Below are 19,569 nucleotides of genomic sequence, written 5' to 3' on the forward strand. Positions count from 1 at the left end.
TGTATATTTTAACTATCATCTATCATTTCAACAAATTTGTATTGGCAGTGCCATTGAAGGATTTAACAGCACAGACTACACAGTGGTCAAGCAGGGAGAGGTAAGTATTGCAAGTGGTAGAGCACTGTTCGAGCTGGGGGGAACACTCTCTCGTGGGTGGCGGTACTGGCACAGGGCCCCTCATATTACGACAGTGTGTCTGACGTTGGTTGTGCACCACCACCGTCAGAGAAACTTCATTGTACTATGAGGGACCCTCTGCCAGTGTCGTCGCCCAAGAGTGGGCACACCCACCTGTCCAAGCAAACGGCTCTCGCACGGGTGCTTGCGCCAGGTGGTGACCACAGCCCTGTGGGGGGAGTCAGCCCATTTAGGGAGGTATAAAAATGGCCTATGGTGGACATACAAGAGCTGCAAATGGCGGAATTGGAGAAGTCAGTAAGAGGAGGCCAAAAGCAAGACATTTTTCAGGCAAGCTACGTGTCAGCAGGAGAAGGTGGGGCAAAATAATTTGAAATCCATGATTGGTTCATTTTAATGAAGGTTAGATCATTAACATTCTGGGTAGCCAGATGTGTCCTTTTTTCGGTCAGTTTTGAACCAGCAGCACTGAAGACTCTTTCTGATAGCACACTAGCAGCAGGGCAAGCGAGCTCCTGTAATGCTTATTCGGCCAATTCAGGCCAGGTGTCTATTTTAGATGCCCAGTAATCAAAGGGGAATGACCTGTGAGGGAGAATATCGATAAAGGAGGAAATGTAGTTCGTAACCATACTGGACAAATGCTGTCTCCTGCCACTTTGAATCGATGCAGTGACAGAAAGTGGCTGGAAGATATATGAAAAAATACAAGGGCTGTAGTACAATTTCAATCTCCCTACAATGATCTCAGGAAAAGTGTGGCAGCAATAAAAAGGACTGCTGCACACAAAAGTGTGGACAAATAAACAAGATAGCTGTGCAGAAAGGAGTAACAGGATTTTTGCTTTTAAAACAGCAGTTGGTTTGCACAGCGGCGTACACACAGCAATGCAGCTATCAGGGAGCCTTATAAGGCAGCCTAATAAGCTACAGAGATGATGCACAAAAATATAACCTCCATTGTCCCTGCAAACAAATGGTGGTGTTGGACAGTGGAAATCGCTACAGCACAAGCAGTTTCGGGGTTAATCTTCCCTCCCTAACTATATCCCTTCTTCTGATGAAGCTGCAGCAACCTCTCCCTATGCTACGATCGGCAGCAGTAAGATGGCGGTCGGTGTGCACGCCCCTTTATAGCCCATGTGACGCCGCAGAAAGTAAGCCAATCAATGTCATGCCCTTCTCTAAGATGGTGGGGACCGAGACCTATGTCATCACGCTGCCCACACTCTGCATCCTCCTTCTTTGGCTGAAAAATGGCATTGAAAGCGTCATACGAAACGTGACTTTGGCGCAAAGATCGCCGACCTCATGGCCAATCCCACACTAAGATCGGGTCGGGTTTCATGAAACCCGACTTTGCCGAAAGTCGGCGATTTTTGAATTTGTCCGATCCGTTTCGCTCAACCTTATTTGTAACTGCTCAGAGATTTAGTTTTTGTTGCCTCAGCTGCATGATTTACAGCTACTAGCCAGCCTGAGTACATGTGGGGGTTGCCTGGTTGCTAGGGAATCCCCAATTGTTTTCAAGCTCTCTATCAGCTGTAAGTCATGCAGCTGAGGTAACGAAAACTAAATCTCCTAGCATTTACAAATACTCGGAGACCACCCTAGCGTGCTCTGGAAAACCCGAGCAATGAGTACACTCGCTCATCACTAATAGTGGGTACAAAGTCTTATAGACATTTACTTTAGAGTATAAAGCATTATTCCACACATCACACTTCCTCTGCAGTATACTCCAGGGCTTTCAAGGCACACTGTTTATCCCTATTATGCCACAACCCAGCTTTAAAGCTACAGTCCTGATTCACAAGTCTCTTTCACTTGCTCAGTGGTTCCACATCCTATTTTTTCCACTATTGGTGCCCTGGATCTACTGTTTACTAGTCCCCGTCTTTTGGAAACACTGTGCCACATTCCAGGGAGAGCCTGGAGGGGCGTAACTAAGCGAACACAAGGCGGATCAGGTTCTTGACTTGGTAGATGCAGAATGGACAGGAACCAGTTCAGACAGGGCAGGCAGTATACGGTATAAGAAAAGAATATGGGCTAAATGAGAAAAGGGGAAATGTAAACATTCAGGTGACCCTATCTCAAAGTAAGGAAATACATTACAGGCTACAACGCAAGAGAAGCAATGACAAGCTTATAAGAAAAAACATGCACGATAAACCAAGCACAATAAAACTATGATGTTTACTGGATATGCTGTACGATAAAACGCTTCAGAGTAGCAGGATAATATTTAAAAATGAATTTGCATGGTAGAGACAAAGAACTGGTCAGAAAGAGGAAGCACCACAGCTACACGTGATGTCACAGAGTGGGGTCAAAATAATGATGCACAATATAATGGGAAAAGGTATAAAATATAAATACTGATGTGTCAGTAAAAAAGTAAAAAACCCAAGCATCACTGGTGAGTAGTAACTCAAAATATCAGAGGGAACTAACACATACATAAATTGGAATATGAAGTGAACTAATTTAAACAGTGCAGAGCATATTAACCTGGAAGCTATGGTGCCACCTCCCCAATGCGCATTTCGGCAATCGTGCCATTACTACAGGTAATGAGTGGAGGACAGAGGAGCCTCTTAAAGAAGAAGTTACAGGTCTGTGAGAGTCAGAAATATTGCATGTTTTTAGGTTGCCAAATACTTATTTTCCACCATAATTTGCTAAATAAATCTTGCCAAATCAGACAAGGTGATTTTTTGGATTTGTTTTCTCATTTTGACTCTCAGGGTTGTGGTCTACCTATGATGCCAATTACAGGCCCCTCTCATCTTTTTAAGTGGGAGAACTTGCACAATTGGTGGCTGACTATATACTAAATACCTTTTTCTCCTACTGTATATATACAGTATATATTTTTTCTTTTTTTTGAGTGCTAGCTGTTCACGTTCACACGTCTGACATGGTGTGCAACATACCCCTTTGCAGCTTTTTTCCTTTTCCTTTTAACTACCCTTTTTGCAAGTATTTAGCACAGGTGCATTATATTCTGTGTGTTTTTCTTCTGAGCTGCCATGTCATCGGTAACACAGAAGAGATGTCAATTAGTGATGAGTGAGTATACTCGTTGCTCGGGTGTTCTCCGAGTATTTCGGTGTGCTCGGAGATTTCTTTTTCGTTGCCTCAGCTGCATGATTTGCGACTGCTGGACATTCCTTAACAAACAGGCAAACCCCACATGTATTCAGCCTGACTAGCAGTTGCAAATCATGCAGCTGAGGCGACGAAAACTAAAACTCCGAGCACGCCGAAATACTCGGAGGACACCTGAGCAACGAGTATATTCGCTCATCACTAATGTCAATCAATCAAACACTTAGCGGTTGCACTACCTCAGGATCGTCCCACCCTCTGCAGAGATTCAAAGTTCACTTTCTCAGCGAAGGAATATTCATTTTCAGGCAGAAAGATATGTTTGAACTTATCATTTACTACCATACAATACAATACAATTAGTTTGGTGACCCTAAATTTCCTTACTTTGCCTTTAAAACATACTGAGTGTAGCATAAGGCACTGTGTGGTAATAGTGAAGTAAAGGGATCTCAACTTGGAAAAGCTAGAAAATAAGATCTGCACACTGCTCCAATATTATAGTTTTGGCCCCCTTCAATTGGACCTTTACCGAGTATGGATTGCCACTGAGGAGAAAATGTAGAGATTGCACCAGTTGTACTATGGAAATATGAATAATTTAGTAAGTTAGTATTGCACTTTAAAAATGCTTTGTCTAAGACATGTCTGAGAATGTCCTCCGTAAGACCAATGTCCATAATTAACGACTTATCGGAATCTGGGAAGCACAATTTTTAGACAATTTTTTTGTGTTCTCTTGTTTAACAAATTAACAGACGGAGCATTACGGACCCAAGAATAAATGCAGACCTCAGACCTGACGACACTAAGGTAATTGACATCTCTGGTCAGACCTTAAATAAACACGAACACCAAATCATATACCATAAATATTAGACTTGAGCTATAAGGAGTGAGCCAGAGTAGGACCCGGTGGGAAGCAGTGGTGGTGGTGGGACAGTTGAAGGTGGAGTTGATTATTATATTATTTTTTTATGTGAATTTAATTTTCCAGACAAATTTGAGATATTCTGATTAATTCACATTTCAACAGCTTCATCTCTATTCATCTGGTCCAGCAGGGACTGGAACCTGTTCTACTATGAATAAAACCTTATAAAATATAGATATGAGTCTAAGTAAGGATTTATTCAGATGTTAGTGATTTTTCACGTACCCCAAAAATGCATTCTGAGTTTTATCAGTGTTTTTGATTAGATTTTCATCAGTGTTGGGTCTGTGTGTCAGATTTTACCGTCAGATTTTAATCAGTATGTAAAAAAATAAATGCTGGGAGTGTCCCAAGTAGGGTTGATCGAATAGAGCTAATCCGAATAGCTATCCCGCTTACCGAATATCTTCATCTGTAACCTGGATACCTGGAGCCATAAGGCTCCATTCACACTTACATCAGAGGCCCCTCTTGGAAACTTTATTGAAATATGAGATATTGAAATATCCATTGTGACATTCACTTCTTCATTCGAAGAAGTGAATGTCACAATGGAATCTAACAGACTTAATTATAAGTCTATAGAGAAGCTGGTGGTATCAAATGATGGCTTATGTTATAGATGGAGCCATAGTGGTCTAAACAGCCATAAGAAATAGTCTAGAGCTTAAGGGAATGGAGTTAGTAGGTCTCATCATGTATACAGTAGGTATAGTGCAACCATGAGCTGCAACAAATACTGTAGGAGCCAGAACTATACAATTAAAAGCAACAAAGGCGAGCTACATTTCCGGCTGGGAGAAGACCAGGTGCACCGAAGCTGAATTTATTATGCTGTCAATTCGTTAGCTGAATACATTTTCTCAAGAATGTCGCTTGTCATGCCTGTATCTTATTGATGTCACCAGTCCCCCGTAAATCTGTGCAGCAGGTGTTTGTTATGCACAGTTTTCAGTAGATATGGCCATAAATACCTGTGCATTTTGATAGGAATAGGATGTAGTGTTCTCCATTTACAACCTTCGTTTTGCAGAACCAAATTGTCTTTCTGTGGACACAATTCACCAGATCAAAGGAAAATTGAGGCGGCTTGTAGATGAGGGAAAACATAGAGATGTACAACAATAGAGCCTAAGGGCAACGCCGTCCTCTTATGTGGACGTGGAAGAACGAAATTTACTTTACTTAGGTCAAAAGGTCGGAACAAAAGTGGTGTAAGGGTCAGGATTAATAAGGCTGGAAAGTAAGAGTTTTGAGGAGAGCTAGATAAGAGCCTGAAAGTAGTCTTTATAGTTCACCACATAAGGCAGGAAAAGTGTAGAGTGCAGGGGAAATTGTACAGATCTAAGTTAACAGGTCAAGATAAGAGTCTTGAAGAAATAAGGATCCAGCCGAGCTTGGTGTCTCGTCATCTGTTCCTTATGTATTATCGTAAAGGGGGTGCTCTGCTTTTTACATTCTCTTTTCATAAAGTCTATTGAGGCATCTGGGTGTAAAGGAGAAGTCTTTTACTTTTAGGATCCCGTTTAATTGCGAAAAGGCAAGACCTGCTACAAAAAGTAGTTGTTCATCTACATTACTTGGACCCCCTGGGCATTACACGCCCCGTTGTTCCAATAGATATCATGTCATGTTTTTTCACTACCTGGGAATCAGTGGTGTAAAAATACATACCGGTCACAGGCCTTCCTCAGGACCCTAGCACTGTGCTGAATCTAAGAGACTCATCTATGTAGCTGGAAGCATGAGTGGCGACATTACCAAGGGCAGGAGGTGCAAAAGGATTGGTCCATCCAATTTATGTATGTAGTCCTGGTCTGCCCACTGTGCCATCGACCCAATTTGACCACTTCCTTCTAACTGCTTCACTCCTGAGCTGTGTAGATGGAGGAGAAATAGTACAGCAAAGATAGAATTAGGGATTCACAAACACTAAACTGAAAATTGGAGTTTACAGAAAAAAAATGTTAAGTAACATTCTCTCCTGTATAATAACTTCTTATATGTAAGTCAACACTTACAAAGGATTTAAAAAAATAAATTGAAATTTTTATTAAATTATTGAAAATGTCAATGTAATTTTCAAAGGAAACATAAAATGTCAAAAATTAGATGGAAGAGGGACTCAGATACACCCTGTATTAGACCTAAAGGAGTGCCTCATACACACTATGTTCAAATTGTCATGCAGTGGTAATCTAAGACTCATAAAGGCTATGCACTAAGTGCACAGCCTGACAAAAATTATAAGCAGGGTCACACATACATCATTGAAGGCATCAACTGTAGTGTCTCATTCAAGTGTTAAAAATGTGTAGTTGTGGTACTCCTACACTCACAAAGGCTCTGCACACAGTGCAAAGCCAGAAACAAATGATGAGGAGGGTAATTCAACCACCATTAAAGACACCAAATGGAGTGCCTCATACAAAAAATTCTGAAAGAGTAGTTGTGACATTTCTATACTCATAAAGACTTTTCACAGCCAGGAGAAAATGATAAGGATGGCAATGCAGTCATCCAGACATGCTTAAAGACAACAAATGGTGGGCCGTATTCAAATATTGTAGATTAAAAACACTTTATGTGCTGCTGTCGTCTGGTGATGTGGAAAAGTAAGGGCTAATCCAGGCTTTGTTCATTTTTATGAGAGTGAGCCTGTCAGCATTTTCTGTTGGCATCCTAAAATGCCTGTCTGGTATGATCCCCTCCAAGAAGCACTAAAAACCCACTCAGACAAGATGCTAGCAGCAAGGCAGCACAACACCTACAAGGCATAGAGGATTAGCACATGCCAGGTGTCCAGCTTTTAGACCCAATAGTTGAAGGTCACAAAGGAATTTGCGAGTATGCTAGTTTTGTCAGCCAAGTGTTGCTTGACCTTCTTTAAAAACTTTTCCCTCCTTGTCAAAAATACCTTGTCATCAGGGCATACACGCTGGGAGGGTGTCATGAAATTGGCCCTTACATGAGGTACATAGGGTCCAGCTCATTAACTCGCAGAATAAAGAGGACAGCCATTATAATCTCATACCCATTGGCCAACATAACAGTATGCCCAATTGTCCATGGGCACAGTCCCTCATCTATTTTTTAAAACAGGGGGATAATTAACACAGTCCAAAGAGGGATACAGTCCATGGAGTTTTGATCTGTCCAGATCAAGTCATTTGTTTACTCCTGAGAGTCCTGACCCCGACATGTAGAAAAGGATGACAGCCTCCTGTTTCACCTGTACCATTGCTGGCTCCCGCTTGTGGGGTACCCCAAGAACAGTCCAATCTCTCAGGGGTGGTAATCCCCTCTAAATCCACCTCAAGGAACCTCTCCCAAGCCTGTTTATCTTGCTCCCTTCCTTTTCGGATAACAACCATCGCATGCCAGCAATGTTGCCCCTCCATTTTGAGGAACATGACCCTGGTTCCAGCCGTCAGCTCTTGCATTCTTCAAGGCAAGTGTACTATCTCTACTGCCTGCTGGTTGAAAAAGATGTGAAGATGGGTCTCAATCTCTTCTATGGACCCCCATCTCCTCTATCATTCATATGTAACTGAAACGCACACCAGGGCCGTGGGGTACTTGGTGCCGGGTCTGGTACTTAAGGGGATGTGTCACGGTGGCAGCAACCCAGTCCTTGGCCCTGGGCACCCATGTACAAGGGAAGGTCCTTAAAGGGATTTTGTCACCACCTGTGGTATTCGGTCAGAGGGGACCAACACTGCTTAAAGGGGTCCACTGGGGTGATGTTATGGCAACTAGATGGTATAACTTCCCACAGGTGAAGTAGGGCCCCAGGGCTCCCGGTGTGTAGCTGGTGATGGTAGGTAGTGTTTAAAGAAACGGAGGACACAGGTTAGCAGTCTTTTTACCTGGTTTACTGGAGACTTCAGGTATCCACAGTCCAGGGCACCAGATCACAGGTACAGGCAGGGTCCGGCCAGCTTGGAAGCAAGTTCAGAGTCCCCTTTACCAGGTGGAGTTAGAAGCCTTCCTACCAGTGCTTTGATGTAGTCCCTTGCTGCCTGTGGCTTAAATCAAGGTCCTTACAGTTCTCTCTGTCCTCCATAAAGGTGGGACATCAACCCGTATGACAGGTGGCTCGAGCCTTGTTCTATGCGCCACTGTGCCTCCTGGGTGTTAGGGCAGACAGGTGATGTTTAATCCAGCTGTCCTACCGGTTTCTGCTGTGCCTCCTAGAGTCCGACACAACCTCGGTCTTCTGGCTACTGAGAATCTGCGCTTTACAGGGAGATAGCCCATATGCTGCTGTTCTCACCTGGTGTCACTCTCCTGCGCTTCGCTCTCCTGCACGCTCACTATACACTGTTCTTCCTTCTCTGTTTCTCTGTCCAGGAGCTGCAGCACTTCTGGCTGCATGGCCCCTCAGTCCTTCAAACTGCTCTCTTCTTTCCTTCCTCTTTCCACCAGGAGCTGCAGACCCCCACGTCTGCTCAGATATTCTCCTTTCATACCAGCTCTGCCTCAGCTGAAGTTCCACGACAAGCTCCTCTCTGGCTTTCTCCAACTCTCATCTCAGCCTCAGACTGCTCCTGTCTGCTGTCTGGCCTTCCCTCTCTGCTCTGTCCCTCTGACAGACTGACTGCTTTCCCTCCAAGCCAGAATATATAACTAGGGAAGATCCCCTGAAACCGGGTTTAGAGCACCCCCTTCTGGCCTGGAGTGTGAACGTGTTGTGTGCTTTGTGGTTACTTGATAGAAAAGATCTTCCCTTGCTTCCAAGCGTGACATCACTCTCCCCGTGAGGAAAGCAATGCCACTGTGACAACCAGGACCCTGGGGTGTCACACTGCGACCTCCCCGGGATGTTAACTCTCAGAATCTTGCAACTAGTGGGCCAGCTAGCATGTGTTCAGCCCTGGTCCTGGCTCACCTCCTTCTCTCTTCCCACCAGCCTAGACCCCGCAGTCTGCTCACTGCGGGGTATAGGCTGTAAAGTAAAGTAAGTAAAGTGATTAAAGGAGTATTCTAGGCTTATCATATTGATGGCCTATTTTTGGGTCCTGCTGTTCTCTCCCATGCATCTTTTTCTAGGGTTTCTTTACTATAAGTCATATGCCTATCCTCGATCTGGTTTCTTGATTTGTTATTTATATTTACATTTATATTTATTCTTTATGTGATATTTTTATGGTGACCTACGAGGTAATTTTGGCCAACATTCATTGCTATCTACATGTATGCTTTCATTCACTTACATATTTCAGGGGGTTAGTTATGTTGTAAGCCATGTATTGAATTTGTTCAGCCTTATTCATGGCTGATTAGGAGTTTGTTTACGTCTCCATAGAAATCCTGTTAGAGACATGTTCTATGGCAAAAATGTGCTTAAGCTTTTTTTTCACCAGACTTTTTAGCTTTCTTAAATGTTTTTAATATTACCTTGTGCACTTAAAGTATTTTTCATTTTTCATATGCAAGTTGTTCCTATATTTTTTCATATTGGGTTACTAATGCCACTCACACACTGTTTGCCCTCCCCCCTTTTTTATTTTCTATTTTTGGTATAGGTCATCAATACCAGATCAGTGGAGGCCTGATACCCAGCACCCCCAACAATAAGCTGATATTTAGCTTTGATGGCAGCAAGAAGGGAACAGTCAGTGGAGATGAAAAGCACTGCCCCATACACTGTTTACTAGCAGCGCAGCAATGCTTTTATTGAAGTACAATACAATACCCAGATATGGTCTAAACAGAGTCTAAATAACTAGGTAAATCATTATATGTATAACTAGATGGCAGCCCGATTCTAAAGAATCGGGAGTCTAGAATCCATATATACTTTATTTATTCAAATGTAAGAATAATACAATTAATAAATAATAGTAAGAAAGAACAAAAATAATAGGCAGTATATGGAGAAAACACCAAACAAAAGTTCAAAATTGGTGTGAAAATGTCACTGAACCACTTCACAACTAAATATATATAGTTTTGGTAAATGGTATTATCATTTTTTTGACGAAATTCGGCAGGAGCTTGAAGAGCAACGTCACTGGGCCCGCCTCCACGCAGTAGAAACTTGCTGTGAGGTAAAAATTCAAAAATCACACCAAAATGGCGGGCGGAGTGTGTCACAGTACGGCACGTTTCTGATTGGTCGTTCGCAGCAGGCGGCAACCAATCAGACACTGGACACTGTTGACGTCACTTATCTCCGGACATTAGCTCCGGACATTAGCTCTGGACAGGAAGTTGGCACAAATTGCAGGAAGTAGTATTCTAGGCAATTATATATTAGATAAAGGTGTTATATCTCCCCTGGTATGTTGGATTCTCAAAGTGGTTGGTGTACTTTGCATACTTGGTATACTAATAGATCACAGACTGCACATGAGTCAACAGTGTGATGCAGCAGCAAAAAAGGCAAACAGCTCTAGGATGTATTAGGAGAAGCATAGAGTCTAGATCATGTGAAGTAATTATCCCCCTCTACGCCTTCTTGGTCATGCATCATTTGGAATACTGTGTTCAGTTCTGGGCACCACATTTTAAAAAACACATTGAAAACTGGAGCTAGTTCAGAGAAGAGCAACCCGGATGGTGAGCGGACTGCAAAACATGTCCTACAAGGAACGGTTAAAGGATCTGGGAATGTTTAGATTGCAAAAAAAGAAGGCTAAGAGGAGACTTAATAGCTGTCTACAAATATCTGAAGGGATGTCATAGTTTAGAGGGATCATCCTTATTCTCGTTTGCACATGGAAACACGAGAAGCTATGGGATGAAACTGAAAGGGAGAAGATACAGATTAGATATTAGAAAAAACTTTTTGACAGTGAGGGTGATCAATGAGTGGAACAGGCTGCCACGAGAGGTGGCGAGTTCTCCTTCAATGCAAGAAGAATAATGAAGCAGTCGGCACTGGATCCAAGCAAGAAGAGTAACAAAACAGTTGTCCAGCTGTTGAAGAAGAAAAAGAGAGCACAGTTATAGAAGTTATGGCTCACAGACTGTTGGGATACACTAAATTGAATTTTTTTAATGTCAAATGTTGGGCAAATGTTGGAAAAAAATACATCATTCGAAATCACTGTCTTAGTACTGACCTGCAGAATAAAGTTTTTATGGTAGAATAGCTCTTTTTCTGATTATCCTCCCCCAATAAAAATTAAATTGGTTCATTGCATGCACTCTATGATTCAATTAATAAAGTAAAGAAGGCTACATTGATGAAGGGTGTACGCCGTAAAGGAAATCTATCACCAAGTTTATGCTATGTTATCTGAGAGCAGCATGATGTAGGGACAGTTACCCTGATTGCAGTGATGTGTCACTTACCGAGTTGCTTGCTGTAGTTTTGATAAAATTGGTTTTCTATGCGGCAGATCTAGCAGTGCTCTGAATGCTGAGCTCTGTATAACCCCGCCCACACCACTGATTGGTAGATTTCTGCATACATTGTGCATAGGTAGAAAGCTGCTAATCAGTGATGGGGACAAGGTTACACAGAGCAGGAGGACTAGACGGCACGAGACAGCTAGTTCTCTATCAATAATTTCCAACTGATAAAACACTGATTTTATTGAAACTTCAACAAGTGATACCTCACTGGAATCAGATTCTGTTCCCCTACATTATGCTGGGCTCAGATTTAAAAGTAAAAACCTGCTGACAGATTCCCTTTAAACGGGATAAGACCATGAAATACATGGTTGTCCCAATTTCCCCAGGGTGTGAGCTGTTTTTTTTCAGATATCTTAATAATTTGAAAATCTTCTCTTTTAACGCAAGTTGACATCAATTTTCATTAACTTCACAATATATCACCCACTGGCCTCAATGATAACAAAGTTTCATGTATCTTCCTGAACTACTGAGCTGTATAAGTTGGGATCGATGAAAATCACCATCCTCTGTGTAATAAATAATTGAGTCTCAATATCCGTGGGGCTTACATATTTCTTTGTTCTTTGTTACGACAGATGTTAGTTTTCATTGTGGATTTTCTTTCTATGATCCTTACCGAGCAAAGTAAACAAAGAACTGAATTTTTGGCAGTACATCAAAGGGCACTATAAATATGTCTTAAATGGGTTGGTGCATGTGCTCAATATTCACTTTATTTAGATTTGGGCTCTGCAGATCCCAGTCTTCGGAAACAGTGGGGCTCTCAGTGGTCAAACCCCCAGAGATCAGTAATTCGTTACCTACACACTGGATAGAAGAAAACTTTCCAACCTTGCACAAACCCTTTAATTTAACACCCTTTAATTTAAATTGTTACACTGGGTAGTATAAAATGGTGGAACTGGCAGGGCATATGCCCAGAATATTGAGCTCCAGAGAGGGAGCCAAGTCACATCTGGTGTTGATGCAGTTCCAGTGGAGACAGCACTGACTTTCCCGTGATCATGTAACATTGAGACTCCACACAAACCTTAAAGCCAATCAGCGACTGCGTCAATCTCCCAACCTTCTAATTTATCACTTACATGTTGAGAAAGTGAGAGCTGCTGAATCTTAAAAAGTGAAGAGTGTGGTGGATGACTTAATGATCTGTACTATGGGGACAACCTCGATCAACCAGCACCTCCCACCTTCTTTCACTAATTGCACAATTTTTTCTACTCCAAACCGTTTAGATGCTACGCTTTATCAACCACGGCATCTAAGGGTTTAAACTGCTGAGATCTGATCTAGCTTTGATCACAGCAGTCGAGGGCAGGTGTCAGATTTGCACATGTGTCATATGATGAGATAGAGGATAGATTTCATATTATGTATCAGATGACAGGATTTCATCAGGTATCAATATATTTGTAAAAGTAAATGTACAGTTGTTTAGCTCTGTCCCCTCTGTCCAACCTCCTGCTCAATGCAAGATTCACTGAACCATCTCAAACCGATGTCTGTCCAGCCCCTGTTTGAAGACTTCTATTGAAGGAGAACTCACCACCACCCATCTTCACTGTGACATCCCTTCAGAAATTTCTAGACAGCTATTAAGTCTACTCCTTTTTTGCAAGCTGAACATTCCCAGATCCTTTAACTGTTCCTAGTAGGACACCCTTTGCAGTCCACTGACCATCCTGGTAGCTCTTCTCTGAACTTGCTTCAGTTTTTCAATGTCTTTTTTAAAGTGTGGTGCCCAGAACTGGACACAGTATTCCAGATGAGGCCTGAACAAGGAGGAGTAGAAGGGGATAATTTATTCACATGATGTAGCCTTTGTGCTTCTCCTAATACATCCCAGAACTGCGTTTTCTTTTTTTGCTGCTGCATCACACTGTTGACTCATGTGTGGTCTGTGATCTATCACTATACCCAAGTCTTTTTCACATGTGCTGTTGCTTATTCTTATTCCTCCCATTCTATAGATGTAATTTTCACTTTTCTTGCTAGATGGAGAATCTTGCATTTCTCCCTGTTAAAGAGCATAGTTGTTATCCATTGTCCAAGTTCATCTAGATCCTTCTGTATCCTTTCTTTGTCTTCTCTAGTGTTAACTATCCCTCCTAACTTTGCATTGTCTGCAAATTTGATTAGGTTACTTTAAGTTACCTTATCTAGATCATTTCTAAAAATGTTGAACAATATTGGGGCCAGGACAGAGCCTAGTGGTACCCCACTTGAAACACTTTTCCAATTGGATGTGCAATCATTAATTACCACTCTTTGAGTATGATCACTGAGCCAGTTATGAATCCACCTAACCGTATGTTAGGACTGGCGGAACGCACCAAGTATAAGGTGTAATGGTATTAGGTGCGTTCGCCGTCCAAGGTCCACCGTGCAGGTGAAAACCCTGCTGCTAGTAGAGACGGACGAGATGGCGGTACAATATGAATACACACTTGGGTTAACTTCACCCAGTGTGAAGGAAGCGAACACTGTTGAGTCACAGGGCCGCGGTACCGCACCAAGAGAATATATTTTAGAGGCACGAGAGTGTGTGCGGTGCCGCACTGGCGGACGCCACTAACCACCCAGGCTTGGGTTAGGAAAGCGCAGAGAAAGTGCACGGCACCGCACTGGCGGTCACAGCAATAAGACGCTGTAATGTGTGTACCGTGCTAATGGCTAAGTCGGGCGCTAGGTAGCAATCACCCACCTTCCGCGAGCAGTCATACAATAGGGAGGGGATTTTAAAGAACAACTTTCACTCACAACACACACACATTTACAAAAGACAATACTAGCGCATGGCCGTGCGGCCATGCGAGGCTTAAATAGCTGCAGCATGGTTAGGACCTTCCAAAGAAGGACCAATGGAGTGCTGCAGCACCTGAGCATGTGACCCTGGATCTCCACTGAGAGATCTCGCCCTGGGCATGCTCAGAGTGCAAAGCAGGATTTAGTCCTAGCAGCTACAAGGACCTTAGCTGCAGTATCTGATCATGTGACCCTCGATCTCCACTGAGAGATCTTACTCTGGGCATGCTCAGAATGTGAAAAGCAGGACTTAGCCCCAGAAGCGTCCGCTCGCCGCTGCCCAGCACTGACTTCAATGGGAGAAGCAGGAAACGCAGCAGTAACTCTAAGCACAGAGTCAGACTGAGCGAGACGCTGGGATCGATGTCTCCGCTGAGCAAGCTCCACTGCGGCAGGAGAAGAATGGGAGACCGCAGCGGAGATGGCCTGAGATTCCCCCTGTGCAGAGGCAGGAACTCGACCCCTAACACCGTAACCTTTTCAATCCCATACTTAGTCGTTGTTTTCAATAAGGCTTCTTTGAGTTACTTTATCAAATCCTCTGTTGAAGTCGAACTATACTATATCCACTGTATTTCCCTGATCCACCCGGTCAGTGATTCCATCATAGAAGGAAATTAGATTAGTCTGGCATGACTTGTTTACGATCACATAAATAAAATTTTACTTTAATTCTAATCACAAAAAAACTCCAGATAAATTAGAAGATTGATAACCAACAAAAAAGCATAACAAAGTGATCAAGTGCTATTGCTTTAAATCAGTACTTACATACATGCTGCTTAATAATTTGTTCAAATATCTTTCCTGGTATAGAAGTAAGGCTCACTGACCTGTAATTTCCTGTAAACTATGATGACCTCAGTCAGATCACCACTAGCACCATGAGAAAAAGTATCAGTGCAGTGCGGAGCTCAGTGTGTTTACCACAATTTACAGTAAGAAATTTCTCATGAGAACAGGGTATCAATGGGATGGGCATTAGGTGAGTTTTTTGTTTTTTATTATTTTCTGGGTTTTTGCAGGAGGCCAGGGCTTCAATGGAAAGGACGTAGGGTGGGAACTGCAGTAATCTTACTGCTTATCAAAGGCAGAATTTGCCATGCAGCAGATTACAGCATGCCAACCAACAGATGTTCGGACCAACCATTCATCTAAAAGGGATCCGGGTTCAGGTTCGGGTACTGTTCCAAACCAAACTTTTTTTAACTGTTCGGCCAGACCTGAACATCTAAGGGTTCATCTATCACTAGTCAGTAGTGGTAAAAAGCCCATGACTTGCGATGAGCAGAGCAGTGGAAGTTCAGGTTCTAGTACCCGACCCGATCTTTATTCCAAAGTTCAGTTCTGGAATCAAACTGTACCCAAATTTGAACCAGAATCTGAGTCCCATTGAAAACAATGAAGCCCTGAACTTTTAAGCTGGAAATATTCTCTCTCTCTTCTCCCGAACTTCCAGCGGAACTCCGAACATTGCAACTAATTTCCAGGAAAAGTCTGTGCTTGGCATTTAGCACAGGACACAAACTGGTGCAAAACCCGAATTTTTAGGTTTAGGTTCACTCTTTTCTACCCATCATTCTTATTGGCCTGCTAATCAAACAATTCTAAGTTCCCTCTGGCTAGTGGGTGAAAATTTAGAGACCCAAGCCATCATTTAGTGGAGGTCCATTTGTTATCTATTTAAACCATATTACCATATCCTATATGTTGAATTTGGGAGATTCTGAGCGAGATAATAGCTGGATAAGAAGAACTAGAATTTATCTTGCGTTGCATGCATTATTGACTTCATTTCTGAATCTTCAAACCTCAAGCCATATTTGGGAATCGTATTTCGAATCCTTAATTACATGGGTTTTTTTTCCTTTATAAGCTCTGACAAAAATTTTGAATAGAAAATAATGATGACAGATTATATTTTGAGTTTTTTTCTATTGTATTTATTTGCAGCAAAAAAAATATAGATAGGAGAAAGTCGACTTAATAGTGAATCTTTAGGAGGTTAAACAAATTATTTATATTTGTCTAGAGCTGCTAAAAATGAGAAAATAATTACTAAAAAAATATGGAAATATGGAAAAGATATTTTTTTCCTCCAGCTTAGCAAAAAGTAGGATAATAAATTATGCTGCAGACAGAATTTTGATGCAAGTATTTTATCATTGTCTGCGTGGAAAAACATTAGAATTGGAAATTAAAAATGCATTCAAAAATGATAGTAGAGAATATGTTATTGCTGCATAGTAAATCCAGGCTTCAGTTAATCACTTCTTATATCCGAAAGATTAGGAAGGGCTGAAATAATGTGCTGCACTGAATAAATAAAGGTAAGAGTTAAGGTCGTGCCATCCTTGCGCAATGTGGATAGATGTCTACAGTGATTTGTGATTGTGACCGCAACAAGCTACTTAACATCAAATAGGAGAATGGAAAAAGTATGGCCACGTTCATACGTTGAGTTTTTGGAGACTTTTTTTTTTTACCGCAGTATTTGCAAGCCAAAACTAGGAGTAGAACAATCCACTTCTGGTTTTGGCTTATAAATGCTGATCTAACATATTGACCAAATACTGAATGTGTGAATGTGGCTTTAAGCTACGTTCCCACAATGAGCTTTTGCCGAGTTTTTGCACCCATTACTTAAATTAAGTTAATTGCTTTTTATCTCATTTTTTTAAAATATTTTTGACACGTCAAGTTTTAAGTAAAGCTGCTTTGTATTTGAAACTTCCTGGTATTTGGCTTTGACAAAACTTTGTTGATATACTTAGATGCGGATTACCTGAATTTTTTATGCATTTTTGCAGCGGAAACACACTAAAAACTCATGTGCTATTTTTATCTGCATAATTTCTGCATCTCATGCAATTCTATGGGTAAAATCCGTGCATCCGTGTGGGTCAGCGTGCCCACAAGAGAAATTGACATTTTCCATGCTTAACCTACTGCATTTAAACCAAGAGCATTTTGGAAATGTTCTAATATTTAGTGTATTCAGTTTCCGTAAAGACTTATATATCTCTATGATAAAAAAAAAAACTACAAAAAAGAACTCCATAAAGGCGATTCTTTAGGATCTTTATGCCTATCCCAGCCTGCTGCACCAGTATGAGCGTATCATGGGTGTGTCATGGGCAGGACGGTGCGTGGTTATGTCCACCCCAGCAAATTCATCATAAAATTACTCCCACTAAAGTGGCTTATCATACTCAAGAAATATACACGAGCCACCATCTGGTATATATATATATATATATACAGTATATACTAGATTGTAGCCCGATTCTAACGCATCGGGTATTCTAGAATATGTATGCGTAGTGTATAGCACAGCCCACGTAGTATATTGCACAGCCCACACAGTGCATTGCGCAGCCCACACAGTACATTGCACAGCCCACGTAGTACATTGCGCAGCCTACATAGTACATTGCGCAGCCCACATAGTACATTGCCCAGCCTACGTAGCATATTGCACAGCCCCCGTAGTATATTGCGCAGCCCACGTAGTATATTGCGCAGCCCACGTAGTATATTGCAAAGCCCACGTAGTATATTGCAAAGTCCACGTTGTATATTGCGCAGCCCACGTAGTATATTGCGCAGCCCACGTTGTATATCGTGCAGCCCATGTAGTATCTTGAGCCGCCCACATTGTATATTGCGCAGCCCAGGTTGTATATTGCGCAGCCCACGTAGTATATTGCGCAGCCCACATTGTATATTGCGCAGCCCATGTAGTAAATTGTGCAGCCCACGTAGTATATTGCCCAGCCCACGTTGTATATTGCACAGCCCACGTTGTATATTGCGCAGCCCACGTAGTATATAGCACAGCCCAAGCAGTATATTGCACAGCCCATGTTGTATATTGCGCAGCCCACGCAATATATTTCCCAGCCCACATAATATATTGCACAGCCCACGCAGTCTATAGCAATGTGGGCACCATATCCCTGCTAAAAAAAAGAGTTAAAATAAAAAATAGTTACATACTCACCCTCCGTTGGCCCCCGGATCGAAGCGGTTACCGATGCTCCTCGAGCTCTCCGGTCTGAAAAGTGCATTGCGGTCTCACAAGATGATGATGTAGCGGTCTCGCGAGACCGCACCTCATCATCTCGCGAGAACGCAATGCATGGAGTGGTCACCGGGGCATCGCGAGGAGCGTCGGTAACCGCTTCGATCCGGGGGCCAACGGAGGGTGAGTATATAACTATTTTTTATTTTTTTTATTATTTTTAACATTAGATTTTTTTACTATTCATGCTGCATAGGCAGCATGAATAGTAAAAAGTTGGTCACACAGGGTTAACAGCAGCGCTAACTGAGTGCGTTACACTGCCATTAACCCTGTGTGGGCGCTGACTGGAGGGTAGTATGCAGGTGCCCGGCACTGACTGCGGGGAGGAAGGAGCAGCCATTTTCTTCCAGACTGTGCCCGTCGCTGATTGGTCACGGCTGTTTTGCCGTGAACAATCAGCTACTTGGATTTCCATGACAGACAGAGGCCACGACCAATGAATATCCGTGACAGAAAGACAGAAGTGACCCTTAGACAATTATATAGTTAGGAGTCGAGTTCCCGCCGCTGCACAGGGGGAATCTCAAACCATGTCTGTTGCGGTCTCCCAATCTTCTCCAGCCGCGGTGGAGCCTGCTCAGCAGAGACGTTGGTCCCAGCATCTTGCTCAGTCTCACTCTGTGCAAAGGGTTACTGCTGCTTTTCCTGCTTCTGCCATTGAAGCCAGTGCTGAGCAGCGGCGAGCAGACGCTTTTGGGACTAAGTCCTGCTTTTCCCCTTCTGAGCATGCCCAGGGCAAGATCTCCCATTTGAGATCGAGGGTCACATGCTTAGATACTGCAGCAGATCCCATTGGTCCACCAGGAAGGTCCTGAAGGTGCTCAACTTCTGTGGCAGCCTCCCATTGGTCCTTCTGGGAAGGTCCTGTACATGCTGCAGCTATAAAAGGTTTGCATGGCCGCACAGCCATGTGCTAGTATACATTTGTAATCATGTGTCTGTTGATGAGTGCAAGTCGTTTCTTAAAAAACCCATCCCTTTTGTATGACTGTTCACGTAAGGTGTATGGCTGCTATCTAGCGCCCGGCTGAACTCATAGTGTTAACACACGAAACAGCGTCTACTGCTGTGACCACCAGTACGGCGCCATGCCCCATTAGAGCGCTTCTTTAGCCCA

The sequence above is a fragment of the Ranitomeya imitator genome, chromosome 4 (assembly GCF_032444005.1).
Source record: "Ranitomeya imitator isolate aRanImi1 chromosome 4, aRanImi1.pri, whole genome shotgun sequence".
In the NCBI taxonomy this organism is placed as follows: Eukaryota; Metazoa; Chordata; class Amphibia; order Anura; family Dendrobatidae; genus Ranitomeya; species Ranitomeya imitator.